General features: G+C 45.3%; 1 protein-coding gene across 3 annotated transcripts in view; it reads right to left on the bottom strand.

Annotated features, from left to right (window-relative positions):
• Window positions 1-20,928, bottom strand: part of LOC147707975 (amine sulfotransferase-like) — an 830,947-nt gene that overhangs the window by 337,307 nt on the left and 472,712 nt on the right. The window contains exon 1 of one of the 3 annotated variants that reach the window (XM_086926785.1): window positions 18,691-18,839. The exons of 1 other annotated variant lie outside the window; for it this stretch is intronic. The gene's annotated coding sequence lies outside the window, so the exon portion shown is untranslated. Of the gene's footprint in view, window positions 1-18,690; window positions 18,840-20,928 lie in introns of those variants that run through there. One more of the 3 variants, XM_086926787.1, reaches the window with a different exon arrangement.

Genomic DNA, 20,928 nt, shown 5'->3' with positions numbered 1-20,928 from the left:
GCGGCTGAAGGAGGAGACGGGCACACTGTGGAGAGCGACAGATCTGCTGGATCGCGGTCCCTGCTGTAGTAGCGCTATCCCTCCTCTTCTGACCTGACCCTGTCAAGTCGTGGATTCAGGAGACCCCCCCCCTGGGGTGAGAGTTCCGCTGGGACTCCGAGGTGGTGGCTGAAGGCGAGGACAGAGAGGCACTGTCAGGTGAGGGCAACCGGAGGCGCCCCCCCCCCCCCCCCAGATCAGGGCCAGGCTTGAGTGGAGCAGAAGGAGGGAGATCCCTGTTCCCCAAACCCCCGGTGTCCGGTGAAACTGAAGTAGTGATCTTAAAGAAGTGTCCTGCCTCAACCCGGCACGTCGGAGTAGAGGTTGTCAGGAGTGTCTCACCTCAGGATTGGATCCGCTGCCAGTGAGGCGCCGCATCCCTCTGCCGGAAGTAGTGTTCTAGGCGCTGCGCAGGCTCCGTGTGGTGCAGAGCAGTACCGGGACATAGAAGCGCTGACTCAAGGCCGCGCATGCGTAGTGCCAACGCGAGTGGTTCCTGAGGCGCAGAAGTGACTGGAGTGCCGCGCAGGCTCGGGAGAGGAGCGGAGCGGCGTGACCGGCGACTGGTCAGGCCGCGTGTGTGGAACTGACAAGGAGGGGAGAAGCGGCGAAGGTCCTGGGTGTCTATGCGGAGGACCAAGGGCTAACTCAGTAAGCGGTCCGCTTTGGGGAATTCTCAAAGCGGGGCGATTTTCCTTTCAAAGCGACAGGGTTCGTGGGTCAGAAATGCAGCAGAGTCCCTGAAGCTTGTTCAGACCACAAGGGGATAGCTCGTCTTCCTATCTACCGATTGGGACAAGACGAGCCTTGAGAAAGAGAAAGAGTTCTGAACCCCTACGGTATCTAACGCTGTGGGGAACCGGCTTGAATGTTATGCCTATGTACTCGTGATTGACCGGTTACTTGGGAAAAGGTTTCTGACACTATCCAGGCAGCAGAACCGATCTATGAAATAAAGCTAGACAGCATCCACCAATTGACAGTGGGAACAAGTGGTAACTTGGGACAGGTTCTCCAGGGTGGAAGGAGGAAATGTGGTGAGAATTGCATATCTTATACAGTCATAGTAAGAGCAAGCCTCGGGCAGGAGTTAAATTCAGCCTACCTTTCTCCAGAACATTGTACAATGTGGGGGTTATTTAGCCCATGGGGTCAAATGTGGAAACCTTGTTGTCATCATTACTCTGAGGGTTTAAAATGCTGATGGACTTCTGGGGGAATTGAATAGGCCGATTGCTTTTCACCACTGATCATTTTGTTCCAGCTCTGCAGTATTAAGAGAAGTTTGGTGGAATAAGTTTAGTGTGGAATTTCTAGGTAAATTTGTCAAAAGAAATGAAATGTGCCTTTGAAATGATAAAAGGAGAATTAATGGTGTGAAACAAAAAGAAAGGATAAAGTGAAACAACTCTATTTTTATAAACCAGACCATATTTTTCCAAAACAGTGGTGTAGCGTAATTTTTGTGTGGATGTGCATTTAATTACTGCTGGGTGGTGTGCAACCTTTACACATGTACCTCTATTTGATGACTGTCTTACACTAGGCCAGGCAACCCTAGGTGACCTGACATTTCTAGGTCCAACATATTGGTGTCTAGCGGTGGGATGTTGACTGTGGTTGCTACTACTCTGCAGTAACTAAGTGTAATCCACTAACCTACACCTGGAGTTTTCTCCTAACGGCCTTCCTACTTGTTACTTTTGCTTTTTCCAAATGTATTCCTGGTGGTGGGGTGGAGGTAGCTTCAGGTTGCCCTTGTAACTCTATTCTTTTTGTGTGTTTGACCTTGAATTGCCTTTAGCAAAATGGAATTTGCACTGGAAGAACTGGACACTTATTCTGTGGCCCAGCTAAAGGATTTCTGCCAACAAATGGGGGTGTTCTTTAAGCGTGGTGCTAAGAAGGGGGAACTCCAGACCAGTTTGAGGGCTTGGGTGGAAGCACGCAGAGGAGGGAAGAGCGGAGGATGGCTCATGAATACAAACTAAAAGAGTTAGAACTCCAGGCCCTGCAACGGGGACCCTCTCCTACTCCGAATGGTGGCAGTGAATCTAGAGAACCAACCAGGGAGTCCAGACCCTACTTGCCTAAGGACATAGTTGCCAGCTATAGTCAGGGGGACGATATAGCCAAATGGCTGGCTGCCTATGAGGTCTCCTTAAGAGCCCATGGGATCCAGGAGAAGCACTGGGGGGGGTGGGTTGTATAAATATATGCCTCCGACTGGTCGAGACACCTTGTTAGCCTTAGAACCGGAGGAGCAGACCAACTACCCCACCATGAAGCTAGCATTGATCAGGAAGTTTGGGCTAACCCCAGAGAAGTATCGCCAAAAGTTCAGGGGGAGCCACAAGTTAAGCACCCAGAACTGGGTGGATTTCCTGGATTATGCAAGGAAGGCATTGGAGGGCTGGGTACAGGGCAGTGAGGTGAAGGATTATGAGGGGTTGTATGATCTATTTTTGAAAGAGCATCTACTCGAGAAATGCTTTCCCGAGCTGCGCCAACACCTGGTGGACAGCAAGCTGACCAACCCCGGAAGCTTGCAGAGGAGGCGGACATCTGGGCAAGTACCCGGGTGTCCTCAAAGGGGACTGGAGGGGATTCCCAAAAGGCCGGACAGGGCGCCCCTCAGAAGAAGGAGGGGGGAGATAAAAAGCGGGAGTTCTCTAAAGGTCCCCAAAACAGTTTCCAGGGAAAGGGAACAGGTTTCACCCCTAAGGCTAACCCGCCCAGAAACCCTCATCCTGGCCAAAGCCAGCAGCAAGGGTTGTCCACTGCTTCGAGTGTGGTGGTGTTGGACATTATAAGGGAGATGTCAGATGCCCAAAGAGACCACCCCCTCCCACTGGAGGAAAAACCCCAGGAGTAGCTAGTGTAGCGCTCGGGGAGGAGTTGCCCTTAGATAAGGGGGGGTGAGTGGGCGGGTGTCACTTTAGTGTCCGTGGGAGAACGGGAGATGGTTCCTAAGATCCAGGTGCCCCCAAATACTGCTAAGTATGGGCAATGGATCACCATCAATGGCCAGAGAGGGGAGGCTCTGAGAGATACAGGAGCCAGTATGACTATGGTGAGAAGTCAACTGGTGTCTCCAGAGCAGGTGGTTCCCAATGTACTCCACCCCGCCGCGATGGCTGACGGCAGAATGGGCCACTATCCCGTGGCTGAGGTTCCCTTTGAGTGGGAAGGGGTTGCAGGTTCACTTCGAGTTGCCGTAAGCCCTGCCGTGCCAGTTGATTGTCTGCTGGGGAATGACATGGAGCACAATGCTTGGAGAGAGGTGGAATACCGGACGCATTCAGCGATGCTGGGTGCACCTGACTGGGCCTGTGTAAGCACAAGGTCTGCGACTGCCCGGAGAGGGAGTTTGCCTGGGTTGGAGCCTGGAACAATGGCCCAACCCGCTGCCAAAAAGGGACAGACCCGAAGACAGGAGAAGCCTGCTTCGGCTTCCACACCCCATGTGACAGATCGGCCACCTGCGGTGGTGGACCAGGAGTCCGTGGAGGGGGAGGTAGTCTCTCTGGAGGACCTACCCATCCCTGCTGAGTGGCATGTGGAGGGAGGACCTACCAGAGAAGAGTTCTGTGAGGGCCAGAAGGAGTGCCCTACCCTTGAGGGACTGAGGCGACAGGCTGAAGCCCAGGCAGCAGGGGATGTTGCGGGACACTACCACATTTACTGGGAGGATGGACTCCTCTACAGTGAACCCAAGGTACCCTTACCTGGTTCATCAAGGGCCTTGGTAGTCCCGCAACGGTACAGAGCCTTTCTGCTGGAATTGGCTCATGCAATACCCTTGGAAGGACACTTAGGTCAGGACAAGACCTTTGCTCGGCTTGTCCCCCACTTTTACTGGCCTCAGATGAAAGTGGCGTCCAACACCTACTGTCGTACATGTGTATCTTGCCAGGCCAGTGGGAAAACAGGGGTGAAGCTGAAAGCTCCCCTGGAACCACTTCCTGTCGTTAGCACCCCCTTTGAAAGGGTGAGCATCGACATTGTAGGGCCATTGGATCCACCAACAACAGCTGGTCACAGGTTTATCCTGGTTCTGGTGGATCATGCCACACGGTACCCAGATGCAATTCCTCTGAGGACTGTCACTGCACCTGTGGTGGCTAAGGCCCTAATGGGGATCTTTACCCGAGTGGGTTTCCCCAAAGAAGTTGTGTCCGACAGGGGGGCCAACTTTATGTCAGCATACATGCGGGCAATGTGGAAGGAGTGTGGAGTGACCTACCGGTTCACCACTCCCTATCACCCTCAGTCAAATGGAGTGGTTGAAAGGTTCAACAAGACCTTGAAGGGCATGATCAGAAGTCTGCCTGAAAGCCTGCGGAGGAAGTGGGACGTCCTCCTACCCTGTTTGCTATTTTCCTACAGTGAAGTGCCACAGAAGGGAGTGGGCTTCAGCCCCTTCGAGCTTCTGTATGGGCACCCTGTACGTGGTCCTCTCAGCTTGGTGAAGGATGGATGGGAAAAGTCTCCCAGGAAACCCCCCCAGGATGTTGTGAGCTACATGCTGGCCTTCAGGAGCCAAATGGCGAAGTTGTGGAAGCAAGCTTCTGACAACTTGGAGGCCAGCCAGGCAGTAATGAAGGAGTGGTATGACCACAATGCTCACCCGGTGGAGTTGGAGCCTGGCCAGAAAGTGTGGGTGATGGAGCCTGGAGAGCTAAGTGCCCTCCAGTATCGCTGGACAGGCCCCTTTGAGGTGTTGGAGAAGAAGGGTAAGGCCACATACCTGGTGGACCTTAAGACCCCACGACAGCCCCTATGGGTGCTTCATGCCAACCGACTCAAACCCCACCATGAGAGGCCCGAGGTCATCTTAATGATGGTGACTGATGGGGGGGCGGAAGTGGAAAGCGAACCTCTCCCTGACTTGTTCTCGTCTCAAGAAAAGGATGGGTCAGTGGAGGGAGTAATTCTCTCTCCAACCCTAACTCCTGAACAGCGGGAGGACTGTCGCCAGATACTGGAGCAGTATTCTACGTTGTTCTCCCTTGTTCCGGGAAGGACTCACCTGTGTACCCATGATGTGGACACAGGGGACAGCCCACCAGTGAAGTCAAAGACCTACCGGCTGTCCGACAAGGTGAAGGCTAGCATCCATGGTGAGGTTGCCAAGATGCTAGAGCTAGGAGTTATAGAACCTTCCAGCAGCCCCTGGTCTAGCCCGGTGGTTCTAGTGCCAAAAGCCGCTCCACCAGGCACCACTCCAGAACTGAGGTTCGGTGTGGATTACCGGGGACTGAACTCAGTTACAAAAACTGATGCTCATCCGATCCCTAGGGCGGATGAATTAATTGACCGGCTAGGAGCTGCCCAATACCTAAGTACCTTTGACCTCACTTCGGGGTACTGGCAGATCTCATTGACAGATGGAGCAAAGGAAAGGTCAGCCTTCTCCACGCCTGAGGGACACTTCCAATTTTGTGTGATGCCCTTTGGGCTCAAAAATGCCCCTGCCACATTTCAGCGACTGGTGAACCAGGTCCTCTCCGGAATGGAGGGATTCTCTGCTGCTTATCTGGATGACATTGCTGTCTTCAGTAGCAGTTGGGAGGACCATTTGCAACATTTGCAAGCAGTTCTCCAGGCCCTGAAGCAAGCTGGATTGACAATCAAGGCCAGCAAATGTCAGATTGGGCAGGGGTCGGTTGTGTACCTTGGACACTTGGTGGGTAGGGGGACAGTGCAGCCCCTTCAGGCAAAGATTGAGGCAATCATGGCCTGGGAACCCCCCAAGACCCAGACTGAGGTCCGAGCTTTCCTGGGCCTCACAGGTTACTACTGTCGCTTTGTGAAGGGGTATGACACTATTGTAGCGCCCCTCACAGAGCTTACCTCAAAGAAACAACCTCGACGGGTAGTTTGGACAGAGGCTTGTCAGCAAGCTTTTGAAAAACTGAAGCAGGCAATGTGTGCAGCACCGGTCCTGAGGGCCCCAGACTTCTCCAAGGAATTCATTGTCCAGACAGATGCATCAGAACATGGCATTGGGGCAGTGTTATCGCAACTGAATGAAGAGGGCCTGGATCAGCCTGTAGTTTTCCTATCCAGGAGACTGCTTCCCCGGGAACAGAAGTGGAGTGCAATTGAGAGGGAAGATTTTGCGGTGGTGTGAGCTCTGAAGAAGTTGCGGCCATACCTGTTTGGCTCGCACTTCCTGGTTCAGACTGACCACCGACCCCTTCGTTGGCTGATGCAGATGAAGGGGGAGAATCCCAAGTTGCTGAGATGGTCCATCTCTCTACAGGGAATGGACTTCCGGGTGGAACATCGGCCTGGAGTGGACCACGCCAATGCAGACGGTCTCTCTAGGTATTTCCGCCTTAGTGATGAGGACTCCCAAGGGGTTGGGTAGCTCTCCCCACTTTCAGCTGGTCGGGACGCGTGTTAGACCTGTCTGGCCTTGTGCGTAGCCCCACCTATTAAATATTTATTTTGTCCCCTTTTTGCCCCTCATACCCCTTTATATCTTTTTATGTCCACTAGATTTTTTTTGGTGTTGACCTGGGGGATAGATGCTCTTTTCCCCTCATAGTTTTTACCTCACGGTTAGGTGCCTTTTCTGACTGGAATTCACTAAATCTACAAAATGGTGGTCTCCAACTGCCCTAACTGTCACACCTGGAGCGTGCCCATAGGAAAGAATAGGGACCCTCTAGAACCTTCTGGTCCCTTCTGGACCTCCTAGGGTCAGCCTATATAAGGCCAGAACCAGGGCGGCCATGTTGTATTGGTTTTTGGCGTGAAGAGGAGAGTTGGGGCAGGAGTGTAGGCGGCTGAAGGAGGAGACAGGCACACTGTGGAGAGCGACAGATCTGCTGGATCGCGGTCCCTGCTGTAGTAGCGCTATCCCTCCTATTCTGACCTGACCCTGTCAAGTTGTGGATTCAGGAGACCCCCCCCCTGGGTGAGAGTTCCGCTGGGACTCCGAGGTGGTGGCTGAAGGCGAGGACAGAGAGGCACTGTCAGGTGAGGGCAACCGGAGGCGCCCCCCCCCAGATCAGGGCCAGGCTTGAGTGGAGCAGAAGGAGGGAGATCCCTGTTCCCCAAACCCCCAGTGTCCGGTGAGACTGAAGTAGTGATCTTAAAGAAGTGTTCTGCCTCAACCCGGCACGTCGGAGTAGAGGTTGTCAGGAGTGTCTCACCTCAGGATTGGATCCGCTGCCAGTAAGGCGCCGCATCCCTCTGCCGGAAGTAGTGTTCCAGGCGCTGTGCAGGCTCCGTGTGGTGCAGAGCAGTACCGGGACATAGAAGCGCTGACTCAAGGCTGCGCATGAGTAGTGCCAACGCGAGTGGTTCCTGAGGTGCAGAAGTGACTGGAGTGCCGCGCAGGCTCGGGAGAGGAGCGGAGCGGAGCGGCGTGACCGGCGACTGGTCAGGCCACGTGTGTGGAACTGACAAGGAGGGGAGAAGCGGCGAAGGTCCTGGGTGTCTATGCGGAGGACCAAGGGCTAACTCAGTAAGCGGTCCGCTTTGGGGAATTCTCAAAGCGGGGCGATTTTCCTTTCAAAGCGACAGGGTTCGTTGGTCAGAAATGCAGCAGAGTCCCTGAAGCTTGTTCAGACCACAAGGGGATAGCTCGTCTTCCTATCTACCGTTTGGGACAAGACGAGCCTTGAGAAAGAGAAAGAGTTCTGAACCCCTACGGTATCTAACGCTGTGGGGAGCCGGCTTGAATTTTATGCCTATGTACTCGTGATTGACCGGTTACTTGGGAAAAGGTTTCTGACACTATCCAGGCAGCAGAACCGGTCTATGAAATAAAGCTAGAAAGGATGTACCATGTTACAACGCATACCATTACAACTACCTACTGTTACAACGCGACCATTACAATGCATACCATTACAACGCATAGCGCTTTGAGGTGCTGGATAGTGGTAAGTATAATTTACTATTCTAACTCCAGTCCCCGTGGACCCTAGGGAAGGTGTTGGATAGTAAATTATACTTATTCCCTATCCTAGAGCGCCCCCCAGCGCAATGCGTTGTAATGGTATGCGTTGTAAAAGTCGCGTTGTAACAGTAGTGCGTTGTAACAAATGCGTTGTAACAGGTGTATACCGCTAGAAAGCATCCACCAATTGACAGTGGAAACAGGTGGTAACTTGGGACAGGTTCTCCAGGGTGGAAGGAGGAAATGTGGTGAGAATTGCATATCTTATACAGTCATAGTAAGAGCAAGCCTCGGGCAGGAGTTAGATTCAGCCTACCTGTCTCCAGAACATTGTACAGTGTGGGGGTTATTTAGCCCATGGGGTCAAATGTGGAAACCTTGGTTGTCATCATTACTCTGAGGGTTTAAAATGCTGATGGAGTTTTGGGGGAATTGAATAGGCCGATTGCCTTTCACCACTGATCATTTTGTTCCAGCTCTGCAGTATTAAGAGAAGTTTGGTGGAATAAGTTTAGTGTGGAATTTCTAGGTAAATTTGTCAAAAGAAATGAAATGTGTCTTTGAAATGTGAAAAGGAGAATTAATGGTGTGAAACAAAAAGAAAGGATAAAGTGAAACAACTCTATTTTTATAAACCAGACCATACTTTTCCAAAACAGTGGTGTAGCGTCATTTTTGTGTGGATGTGCATTTAATTACTGCTGGGTGGTGTGCAACCTTTACACATGTGCCTCTATTCTATGACTGTCTTACCCTAGGCCAGGCTACCCTAGGTGACCTGACATTTCTAGGTCCAAAAGGTGGGAATATCTGTGGGAAGTGTTAAAGAAGAGGGGCATACAGGGCCAATACCTTGTTTGGGTATCCTCACTTTATGACAACCCATTGGCCAAGATTAGTTATGGGGGAATGGAATCAGACAATTTTCAAATAGGGAGAGGAACAAGGCAAGGTTGCCCTCTGTCCCCTCTGCTATTTGCTTTATCTTTAGAACCGTTTTTAAACGCATTGTTAGTACAAGCTAATATTACCGTATATACCTCAGATTTAACTAGAGCCATACCTGAAATAATTAAAGAAGCTCCACAGTTTGGTATTGTTTCAGGCTACAAATTAAATGTAAGTAAGACACAAATCATTGCTAACTATAAACCAACAGAGTCTATTCCTGGCATATGTCAAAGTGCGACTTACCTAGGAATTAAATTAACAGCAAACATAGATAAGATAATAACTATAATCTATGACCCTTTGTTAAAAGAAATTGCCTTAACTTTTAAAAAATGGCACAAGATCCCATTTAATTTAGTGGGAGGCATCAATCTCATAAAAATGAAAATACTACTGAAACTATTATATGTATTTTGGGCTATACCCCTACAACCTAATAGACTCTTTTTAAAAAAACTAGAAGGAATCTGTAGTAGCTTCCTATGGGGATACAAAAAAGCGCGAAGGGCTATAACATTTTTAGAACTACCAATTGAAAAAGGGGGATTATCTTTTCCCGACTTTAAGATATATTTCCTTGCGACTTTCTTTCTTCGTATAAGAAGTTTATTGAAAGATGATAGTTCATTATTTTACCATCAATATATGCTGGGACCCGATAGCAATCAGTTTCTTTTTCGTTTACACGATCCTAACTACTTTAAACGCGTGAAGTTTAAGACAGCTAAACATATTAAAAAAAATTGGGACCAAATCATGACCATAGATAACATTTCTTTTTTTAATGTGGACTTAGGCTATGGGGAAACCCAGGCTTACCGGATATTTTTTCAGATGGGGCAGGAAATAATTGGGCTAGACATGGCATTATTACATTGGGGGATCTATACGCCCCAAATGGTCTTATGGACTTTGACACATTAAAATTAACATTTAATCTAAATGATGAAATGCATTTTAAATATATACAAATAAGAGGCTATTTGCACTGAAGGATGAAAATATTTAAAGTGGCCCAATCAGATTTATTAATGTGTTTATACTCCGATAAGATAAAATCACTTATTAGTTTGGGCTATGGATACTTAATTAGGGGTAAAACGGATGACAGCATCAAAACTGTGGCTAAATGGACTGATAGATTGGGTATGAATATCACCCCCACACAAATTGCAGCCTCACTATGCCATATAAATAAAATAGTCCACTCATCTAATTTAAGATTACAGTCGTATAGAACCATCATGCAGTTATACTACACGCCGCAAAAAATATCAAGATGGGCACCGGGCAATCAATTAAATGATAGAACAAAATGTCCGAAATGTGATTTGAATGCAGTGGCATAGAACACATGCTCTTTTCGTGTCCAGGGCTACTTACATTCTGGAAGGGGATAATTGATGTCCCAAATAATAAACAAATTATAACCCCACCCCTTACAATACACTTGGTGCTACTGGACATACAAGAAGATAATTGTCAGCATAAAGACATGATAACTATAATTATCGCCTGTGCCAGGTTAGTAATTGCAAGATCATGGATCTCAAAAGAATCTCCAAATACATTGGAATGATTTAGCTTGGTAAATGAAATAAGAACAATGGAGTTTTCACTAGCAAGACATAGAGGTCCACAGGCAATAAAAAAGAAGGAAAAAATATGGAAACATTTCTTTGAATCTTGAAACATGAATTTTAAGTTATTATAATTTGAAAAGGCTAAGTTTATTGAAAATTATATCTTTTTTTGTTGACTATAATTGCTCATGTTTAATTGTTTTTCTGCTCACTCCTCTGTACTTCTGATTGCTTTTATGATGATAATTCATGCTTATCTACTTTTTTATTCTCACTACCATGATATGTAACTATAAGTCTTTTTTTCTTCTTGCAATAATAAAAAAATATTGAAAACGAAAAAAAAAAAAAAAGAAAGAATGCGACATTCAGCTTGGAGTAAAACTTGTGCCATGCTTACTGCAGACAGACCTCATCACTATGGATACAGACCTTCCAAAACTCTTAGACAGACATACGTAGGCAAAACATCTGAGCTCCAGGATGTATAGTAGTGTTTGAGTTTGATGATTGTAGATCCTGGTTAGATGGATGCCATCCCACCTTCTCCACTAGGCCACAAAGGTGAGCTCCTTGGCAAATTAAGAGATCTGATTTCGGTCATTGGTGCCAAAGGGCAGTACAATTACTATATCGTAACATATTCGGAGGTACTCTGTCACCTATAATGATAATGTTTTAATGATGTTTATACTGCTGCTCTCTGAGCACTGTCCAGGTGCAGTCTATCTGCTATCTGACCCTGTGATCTCTACCTAACTGAGTAGTAGGACTTCTGTCTGAACCTAAAGATTTGTCAAGCTCTGATGTCTGCGACCTGTGTTTTTTTATAACCTTTGAAGTCCCATGTTAGCTTTCATTAACAGATTTTGTAAACAGCTCTGATAGTTGTAGCTCTTTAGCTAATTATTCATGGAGAGTATGTTAGGAAAAATCAACATTTATTTTTCAAAGTATACTTGGGAAGGGGTGAGAGAGTGAGCACCAGTACCGGTGTGGAATGTAAGGTTTGTGTTACACCACACAAACGTATCAGGAATATTTATTTCGTGACCATCTGTTGCATTCTGTTGTATTTTTCTTTCTGCCTTGTTCTGTCCCATTGCCTTTCCCTGTCTGGATCTGCTGCCTGGAATGTATGATGCGTGCCTGCATCTTACATCCTGGGTTCCAGATTCCAGACCAACTGTATTGCAAGACCTGTACCTGTACCTGTTATGATGTGCTGTGCTTCAACTCTTATTCATGCATTAAATTCTTCATAAAATGCCACTTTAAGTTTCCTTGGATCTTTTTACTGGCGACGAGGTAAACCCTACTATTTCTGCCACCATCCTTGGAGCACAGGAGCAGAAAAATTCATTTTTTTTTTAGACTGCGTTACAAAGGAAGAAACCTGAAATATATATCCATCAGCTTTTTCTTCTTGACAGCACTGATTAATACTTCTACGTCGAAATTGCGAAAATTTACGATCTACCAGTGTTTTCCTACTTATTTTTAAAACTTTTCGCTTTGTCAACTGAAAACAGAAAATTACAAAAGATACTTCAAAAGCACCGCTTCTACCGTCATATTCGGCGCATCTCCTGATGTTTCCAGCGCTTCTTCTCCGGCGGTCCGGTGATGTATGAAACTGCTTTTCTTCAATTTTAAGCCTTTTTCGACATTTCTCCATGCGCGAGGCTTTTGTTAAGCTCGAGGCTTCCTTTGTCTACGCGCGCTGCGAGGCTTCTTCTGTCTACACGCGCTACGTCATCATCACGCGCTGCGTGATCACGTGACGCGTTCTTCCTGTCATCACGTTGCACGCCTCAGCGCCATCTTGGTTGCCATAACAACGGAGTACACACTCTCCGGTAACGCTGAAAAATCGATGTCGAGGCTTTCTAAACGTTTTCCACACGCCGGAAGGTAAAATAAACTGTATATACACACCGGATGAGGAAATGATAACTGAATTAACTTTATTATCGTTTTTATTCCATTTTCAAGTACTTTTGCCGCATTTACATTCAGTTCAAAGGAAAGGATATTAAGAGATTTCCCTCTCCTCTTCGAACTTGTGACTGCTATTTTACCACTTAAAAAAACAAATGTTAAAACCCATTTGACTTTATTCGTTTTGTGTACATTATTATTTTGAGATATTTTTTTAATTATTTTAAGATTAGAGGAAGTATCCTCACTTTCTCTAGACAATATGCAGTTTGACCCACCTTCAAAGTTTTTGCAAACCAAAGGAGACCCACCCATCCCTTGGACTAGGTGGAAGGAGGAATTCTTTACTTACCTTAAAGCCATGGATGGCGAAAGGATGTCAGCGGAAAGGAAAAAGAACATTTTCTTACATTGTCTTGGCTCAGAAGGACAACTTGTCTTTAGAACTTTACCCCCTGTGAGATCTGGTGGTGATTCAAATGTTTATGATGAGGCTGTACACAGAATAGAGGGAAGGTTCAAACCAGTAACCAGTGTAGCCTTAAACAGGTTTAAGTTTTATACCAGGGTACAAGATGAGAATGAGTGCTTTGATGATTTTTTAACTGCTTTACGTGCGCTTTCTCTCCATTGCAATTTTGGTCTAATAACCGACGAAATGATTAGAGATCAAATTGTTGTGCATGTAAAAAGCAAAAAAGTACAAGAGCAGTTATGGATTTTAGGGGATCCTAGTTTGGAGACTGCCATTAGTACAGCTAAAGCATTAGAACAGTCCGACAAATGGATCAAATCTTTAGACAAAGCCTCTGTTCAATCTACTCCGTCCACATCCACTGGTGAGGTTAGCACTGTGAATGTTAAAACTCAAAGTTCTAACAAATACGAGGGCAAAGGTAAACAATTTTATTGTTTTAGGTGTGGAAGTCCGGATCATATAGCTTCCTTTCCACAGTGTCCTGCTCTGAATAGACAATGTAATAAGTGTAATCGCACTGGACATTTTTCTAAATATTGTAAAACTTCGATTAAGCCAGTTAATGATTACAAGAAACCTTCTTATAGTACTCCCAGACGTGCTAATAGTAATGTATCTTATGTTGCGGAGAGAGAGAGTAATGATCCGCTAGTTAGAGAGTCTGGTATTGTAATTTCTATACAATCTTCGTTCGACATGACACTAGCAGATACTTTGCCTCCTCCAAAGAGTTCAGTGAACATACTAGGTAAAACTCTTGAACTCATGGTAGACTCATGTTCACCGTGGACCATAATCACTCATGATTACTGTGTAGAGTCATTTGGTAACCTAATTGATGTGAATTCTTTGTGTGAACCTGATATCGATGCCTACAATTTTGATACTTCCAAGATCAATTTTATTGGTTTTAAAGAAGTCCCTATTATTGTAAAAAACAATTCAGCTATTATCAAGATGTATGTAGCGTCCAAAGGTGTAAATGTTCTAGGTTGGCGGGACCAAGCTAAGTTGGGGATCTCGTTAAATCCTAGGTTAAAGGATCCTGTATGTGTCCTTGCTATAACAGATGGGGACTATGACCTGGCATCCATGTCTAAAGAGATATCTATCGCCTTTCCCAATGTCTTTTCCGAGAAACTTGGGAGATTGATTGGTTTCATGCATAAAATCAAAGTCAAACCAAATACTGTGCCTCTAAAGCAGAAGTTGAGAGGTGTTCCCATCAGTGTCAGAGAGGAACTCAGAGTCATGCTTGACAACATGGTTAAAGATGGTGTCATTGAGGAGGTAGAATCCTCCGAATGGGTTTCGCCTATTGTTTTGGCGATTAAACCCGACAAAACAATTAGGTTGTGTGTAGACCTGAGAGCGTTAAATAAATGTTTGGTTACAGATTGTCACCCGTTACCTAACATAAATGAAATGTTGTGTATGCTTGACGGTGCCTGTGTGTTCTCCACATTAGATCTTAGGTCTGCATACCACCAGATAGAGCTCACGGAAGACTCAAAACACTTCACCGCCTTTATCACTCCCCATGGTGTGTTTCAATTTAAAAGAATGCCTTTCGGCCTAGCGTCAGCCGCTTCTGTTTTCCAGAGGGCAATGTATCACATTTTCAGGGATCTTAATGTCTACGTCAAATGCTTTCAAGATGATATTCTTGTCTTTTCTAAAAATGTCTCTGAGCATGATGATCACCTTAGGGAGGTTTGTTCCAGGTTGGAGAAGTTTGGCTTGACCATCAAAGCTAGTAAGTGCAAGTTTTTTTGTAAAACTGTAGACTATTTGGGCCATTCACTTTCAGGGGATGGAGTTGTACCAAAAAAAAATCTTGTGGATGCTATTGTTAAGGCTCCTTCCCCAGACAACAAGGAAAAGTTGCTTTCTTTTGCAGGGCTTTGCGAATATTATAGCAAATTTATCAAAAATTTTGCAAACAAAATGGAGCCTCTCAGAGAACTTACTAGGAGTTCAGCTAAATTCATTTGGTCAGAGAAGCAGGAACAAGCTTTTAAACAAATCAAAGAGGAAATTGTTAATGCTCCTACTTTGAAGTCCTTTTGTGTCAATAAGAAGTGCATCATTACTGTTGACGCCAGCCTTTATGGCATTGGTAGTGTGTTAAGTCAGTCATCAGGTAAGGATGAATGGTGTGTTGCCTTCTCCTCAAGGACTTTGTCTCCCACGGAGAGAAGGTACTCCGTAATTGAAAAGGAACTTCTGGCCTGCATTTGGGCTGTTGAGCACTTCAGGAATTATGTTTGGGGAAATCGTTTTGTACTACGTACCGACCATAAACCCTTAGTTGGGATTTTATCTCCTGGAGGTGGATGGAACTCCACTGCGCGTATAGCTCGTTTGTCTTCACGTCTTCAAGAGTATGATTTCGAAATTGTGTATGTTCCTGGTAAATGTAATGTGACTGCTGATTTTCTTTCAAGGTTTCCTTGTGAGGAGTCTCCAAAGATGGATATTGACGTCGATGTTGTTGCCTCTGTTGGAGATTGTGTTTCCAAGGAGTTTATTTCATTGTCGGAAGATGAATGGTTTCTTGAACTTGGCAAGGATGTGGTTTGCCAACATCTGTTTGATTTTGTCAGGAATGGTTGGCCACCCCATAGGGGTGTTTCTCCGGATATAGCTCCCTTTTGCCAGGTTTCTTCGGAAATTGAAGTGTTTTCTGGTTTACTCTTCAAGGCTGGTAAATTAATTCCACCTCAATCATTACAAGAGAAGATTCTTCTTCTCGCTCACCAGAGTCACATCGGCATGTCGTCGATGAAACGTCTAATTAGAGAGAGCTTTTGGTGGCCGGGAGTTGACAAAATGGTGGATAGGCTGGTGAGAGATTGTTCGCATTGCGTTAACAGTGATAAAATGCTTCATGTGACCTCTGCTCCTCTCAAGCCTGTGTCTTGGCCCACCTTTCCCTGGCAGAAAGTGGGTTTTGATATATCTGGTCCATTTAAACAGTTGCCTTATAATGCTCGGTATGCCTTAGTTCTGGTGGACTACCACTCCAAGTGGCCCGAAGTAAAGTTTGTCAGCTCTGTTTCTTCTCAATCGGTCATTCTTTTCCTTAAGGAAGTCTTTGCTAGGGAAGGATTTCCCGAGACCTGTGTCACTGATAATGGTGTTCAACTTGTGTCAGATGATTTTGAGAAATTCCTCAGTGCTTGTGGAATCAAACATTACACCACCTCTCTCTATGAGCCTAGGGAAAACGGCCAAGTTGAACGCTTTAACCGTGTTCTTAAGGATTGTTTGAATGTTGTGCAGACTTCGGATGATAGTTGGGTGGATGTTGTGAGGAAAAGATTGTGGACATATCGTATCACCCCTCACTCTGTTACCGGTGTTAGTCCCTTCAGGCTCCTTAAGGGTAGGGAGCCTCCTTCTGATATATGTCCCTGGTGGATTAAAAAACTTGATGTAAAACTTGATGTAAATAACTCTGTTTGTGACCTTGCTGCTGTGGCCAAACGGGTTGAAAACAAACAACTACAAATGAAAACCCTTTTTGATTCCAAAATGAAAACCAAAGATAATGACTTTGTGGTGGGGGATTGGGTACGAATTAGAAAACCTGGCTTTCTGGTCAAGGGTCTTTCTAAGTTTTACCCTCCTATCAAAATAGTTAAAGTCTTTAAAAATAGCGTTGCCACACAAGATGGTAGAGTATGGAATGTCCGCAGAGTGGCTAAGTTTTGCAATCCTGAAAATGTACGCTTCTATCCTTCCTCTACTCAGGGTTTTTGCCAGAGGAGACCTGATGCGTTTCCCGTTTTGCCTTCTCCCAGTTCTGTTCATCTGGATTCCTCAGTTGCCTCTAGAGTTAAAGTTTCCAATAGGCAAAAGAGTGTTCCCAGCAGATATCTGGATTAATGTTTTTTTTTAGGGGTAAGATGTGTTGCATTCTGTTGTATTTTTCTTTCTGCCTTGTTCTGTCCCATTGCCTTTCCCTGTCTGGATCTGCTGCCTGGAATGTATGATGCGTGCCTGCATCTTACATCCTGGGTTCCAGATTCCAGACCAACTGTATTGCAAGACCTGTACCTGTACCTGTTATGATGTGCTGTGCTTCAACTCTTATTCATGCATTAAATTCTTCATAAAATGCCACTTTAAGTTTCCTTGGATCTTTTTACCATCCTTTGCGACTCTATGAATGATACCTAAATTAGCTGGAGTACAATTTTGATCTGTTTTTTCAAACTTTTCTCAGGAAAGACCAACTGAACCCATACTAAAGGGAGGGGATTTGCTCCAGTACAAGGAATGTATTTGCATCAGACCAATTTCAAAGCTGTCCAGCCACCACTGTTTAGCACTATTATGTGATTATTTAAACATCATTATTAATGTTCTTTCTTTCACTTGTTTACAAAATACTTTAAATATCTGTTCATGGAAACTGAGGCAGCTTAACGGGTTTTCATGAATAACATTTTGCTTGCAGTGGGCAAAGTCTCTTTCCAGGATGGCTTCTGAATTCACCAAATAGATCCTATCATAAGCCGAAGAGAACACATTTCAAAGAAAATACTCATTAGCGGAGAGAATGATCAATCAAACAATCAATTGCATGTAGTGAGAGATGTTTACTCCTCTGAAACCTTCTATGTGTATAATTATTTAAATAGTGTCAAAAGCCACGACAGACGTCTGGCCTGTTAAGCTGGACCTATCTTGGTGTAAATGAATACTTTTGTGAAGCCCCCTGAGCGTCAATGTTATAGAACAGTAGGGTCACAAGGTCTGGCAGAAATCTATGCTGTGAAGCCAGATTTAAGAATCAGACAATTGTATTTACAATATTTACTTCTGTACATGTGATAGAGGGTAAAGCAAACAATGCTTGCACCTGGGCAAACATGGCACACAACAAGCAACGTTATTTTTGCTGTGTCTACTTAATGAGTGTTGGTGAATATAATATATCCACTTCTCAAAGGTGGACCTATGTTAACATTGTCGAGGTCAGCACTAGGGCAAGTATTGCCACTGCAATTTTGTGTTGGACAAATAATGGACTTTGTAGGTAGGGTGGTCTGCCTGTCATCCCAACAGAGTGCCTCGTTGCCCCCTTGCTGCAGATGACCACCTGACAAATCTAGAGATCCCTTCTGTCTTCCAGGGGATTGTTCTGGCTAAAGAAGTGGTGGGAGTGCTTTCCGCAGAACTGTAATGCCGGGTGAGGCGCCATGTCACTGCTGTTCGTTCGTCATTATGGTTGTTTCTGAGAGGCAAACTCCCGAAACGGCGTTTGTTTGCAAGAAACAATTATCAACGGCTATGGCAAATGGGCAATTTTGTTCCTGAGCGCGGGGTAAGTGCGGTTGTGTTTGATTACAATACTGCATTTTGAGCTATTTCTTACGTGGATTTAATTACATGAAAGTGCAGTGTTTGTTTCCCGCCCTTACATTACGAGGTACAGTAGTATAAGGTTAACTCCTGCGAAAAGTCATTCATTCTGTTCACCAACCGAACTTTACTTTGGACTTTTCGACATTGTTAGGATCAGAAAGGTATACACAAGGTAACCGACAGAGCAGTCCGCCCTTAATAAACCCCGAGAAATATTTACACAGTTCTGCTTTCTCCTTTCGGGTTGAGCGCTGGTCTTACTCTCCACAAACGTTTCCTCACAAAGCGGCCCCTAGTGCTTTCCAATCAATCCCAGCTCGCTCCCTCCAGTTAGATCACCCTATAGTGACCTCGCGCCTCGGGTGTACTGTTAAGCTAATCGTTTTAAGACAATATTGCCTTACCCTGGTCCAGCAGGTACAGATTTCTCGTGCAGGCGCTGGTGACTTCGTACCGCACGGAGACCAAAGCACAGAATGTTGATTCACAGCGCTACGTGAGCAGCACGGTTTGTATGCCAGCCAGCCCGCTCTTCACTTATCACAAAAAAACTGACCTCACGAAAAGGTTATCCAGATTTGCGCACATGACTTTTTAATGCTGTCCTTGAACTACCTTTGGCCAGGGAGCCCTTGCGTTAGTCAGTATGTGTAACATTCCCTCATTTGTGACTTTGGCTTCGGCGTAGTTGTTGATAGCCTACCAGGCCATGTGCAATGGTGACAGGTCGACGTGGGGCTAGCCAACAAATTAGCAAGGAGAGCCGCGCCAGAGCCGAGTGAAGTTTTTTTCTCGGCTCGAAGAGCCCCTGCACAACCGAGCCCTGAAAAATGTCCATGTGGTGTATGAATGAACAAAATATCGAGTTGTAAATATCAGTAGAACGAAATCACAGAAAATAAATATCGTGATGCAAAAACATCCTGATGCACAAATATCAGGCGCGCAACACCCATTGGACTCACTGGGCTTCAGCCCCCCCCCCCACCCCCCACCCCCGTCGTGTGTGGCAGCCCGGGATGAGACAGATCCCGGGCACACACAGAGCCGCACCCGAACGTTTCACAGGTCTTTAAAAGACCATTTGAATGTTAATTAGGCCTTGCAATTGTTTCACTCCTTCTAAGAGCCCCTGCAGCTCTACCCTGCCTACTGATTAAAAGTTCAGCCCCCCGACCCGAAATTTTTTCTTAGCCCCCCCCCGAAATTTGGCTCTAGTTGCGCCTCTGACAAATATCGTTGTCAAGAATATCATTGTTTTAAATATCGTTTTCAATTATACAATTGTAAAGCATATTTTGGCATATTATCAAGGGGGTTTATCTCCGCTTTTTTGGCTTTAAAAGCCAAGAAAGCGGAGATAAAATTATCTCCCTATTACCTAGGTGTTGCTAACACCAGTTAGCGACAGCTAGTAGGAGATAGCGGCCATCTTGGGCCCCACTTTGCATGTCAGTAATATTTATCACTAATGACATGCAAAGTGGGCGTGCCAAGATGTTAGCGACTGGAAACAGTCGCTAACATCGCTATCTCCTATTACCAACTTTTGGAGATATTTGCGCTAAGCGCAAATATCTCCAAAAGCTAACACCTGCCCTGAGCAGTTCTTAGCCATGTTATCCAATGGGAGGTGTTATCCAATGGGAGGTGGATAACATGGCTAAGAGCATTAGCTCGGTAATGCATGAATATCGCTGACTTTTCAGCGATATTCATGCATTGCGGCCGATATTTATCGCATTTGCCATAAACCTTCGTAATACTAAGGTTTATCTGCAATAAAAATCGCCGCAGCTCAGCAGTAAATTTTTGTTTCTAACCAAGCAATAGCGATAATTATCGCTATTGCTTGGTAATATGCCCCATTGTTTTTTAACTAATTTAATGTGTTTTAGTTTATATATCAATTTTATGTGTTAGTATTGCTTGTATAATAAGTGTTATTCATTTTTAAAAAGATAGTTTGTAATTTTATTTGGTTTACATTTTTTTAATATAATTGTTAATAGTAATGTATAGTGTCGTAGCAGGTTGTTGGGTTTGTAGGGGCATAGGGTAGATTCTACCCGGTAGAACTTTAATTTAGTAATAACAAATTACAAACTAATAATTTAAAGTATGTGATTGATATTCATTATGTATGCTATGTAATAATGATTTATCATAATTATATTTTAGGGGTGGGTTGCTACATTTGTAGGGGGATGGGTGAGAAGTTATGTAGGTAATAATTAATTAAGAATTAAGTTATAATTTAGTATGCATTAGTTAACAGATTATTAATTAGGTACATTATGTAACAATTATTATTATTATTATTATATGCTGTTTTATACCGTGCTCAATTACTACCGGAGTATCCTGGCGCGAATAGACCACTGGGGAACCCGTCCTGGCTTTCCCTGTGAGATGGTCCCTACTGGGTATCTCCAAGGTGAAACCAGGCATCCCTGGCGTATGTGGGGGGCCATTGTGGAGATGAGGCAAGCTAATGCCCAGAGTTGCCAAGTGTGATCCCTGGTTAGAGTAGGCACCAAGGTGATAATTATTGAGTCCGCTGACCCTGGTCCACGACCCTGCCGCGTTGGGAATTGAACCCTGGTCCCGGGCCATCCTCTGCTCCCAGGTTTGCCGCCTCT

This window comes from Lissotriton vulgaris, chromosome 6, assembly GCF_964263255.1.
Source record: "Lissotriton vulgaris chromosome 6, aLisVul1.2, whole genome shotgun sequence".
Lineage (NCBI taxonomy): Eukaryota > Metazoa > Chordata > Amphibia > Caudata > Salamandridae > Lissotriton > Lissotriton vulgaris.
Note: the sequence above shows the minus strand (reverse complement) of the source record. Positions and strands in the feature narration are given on the sequence as shown.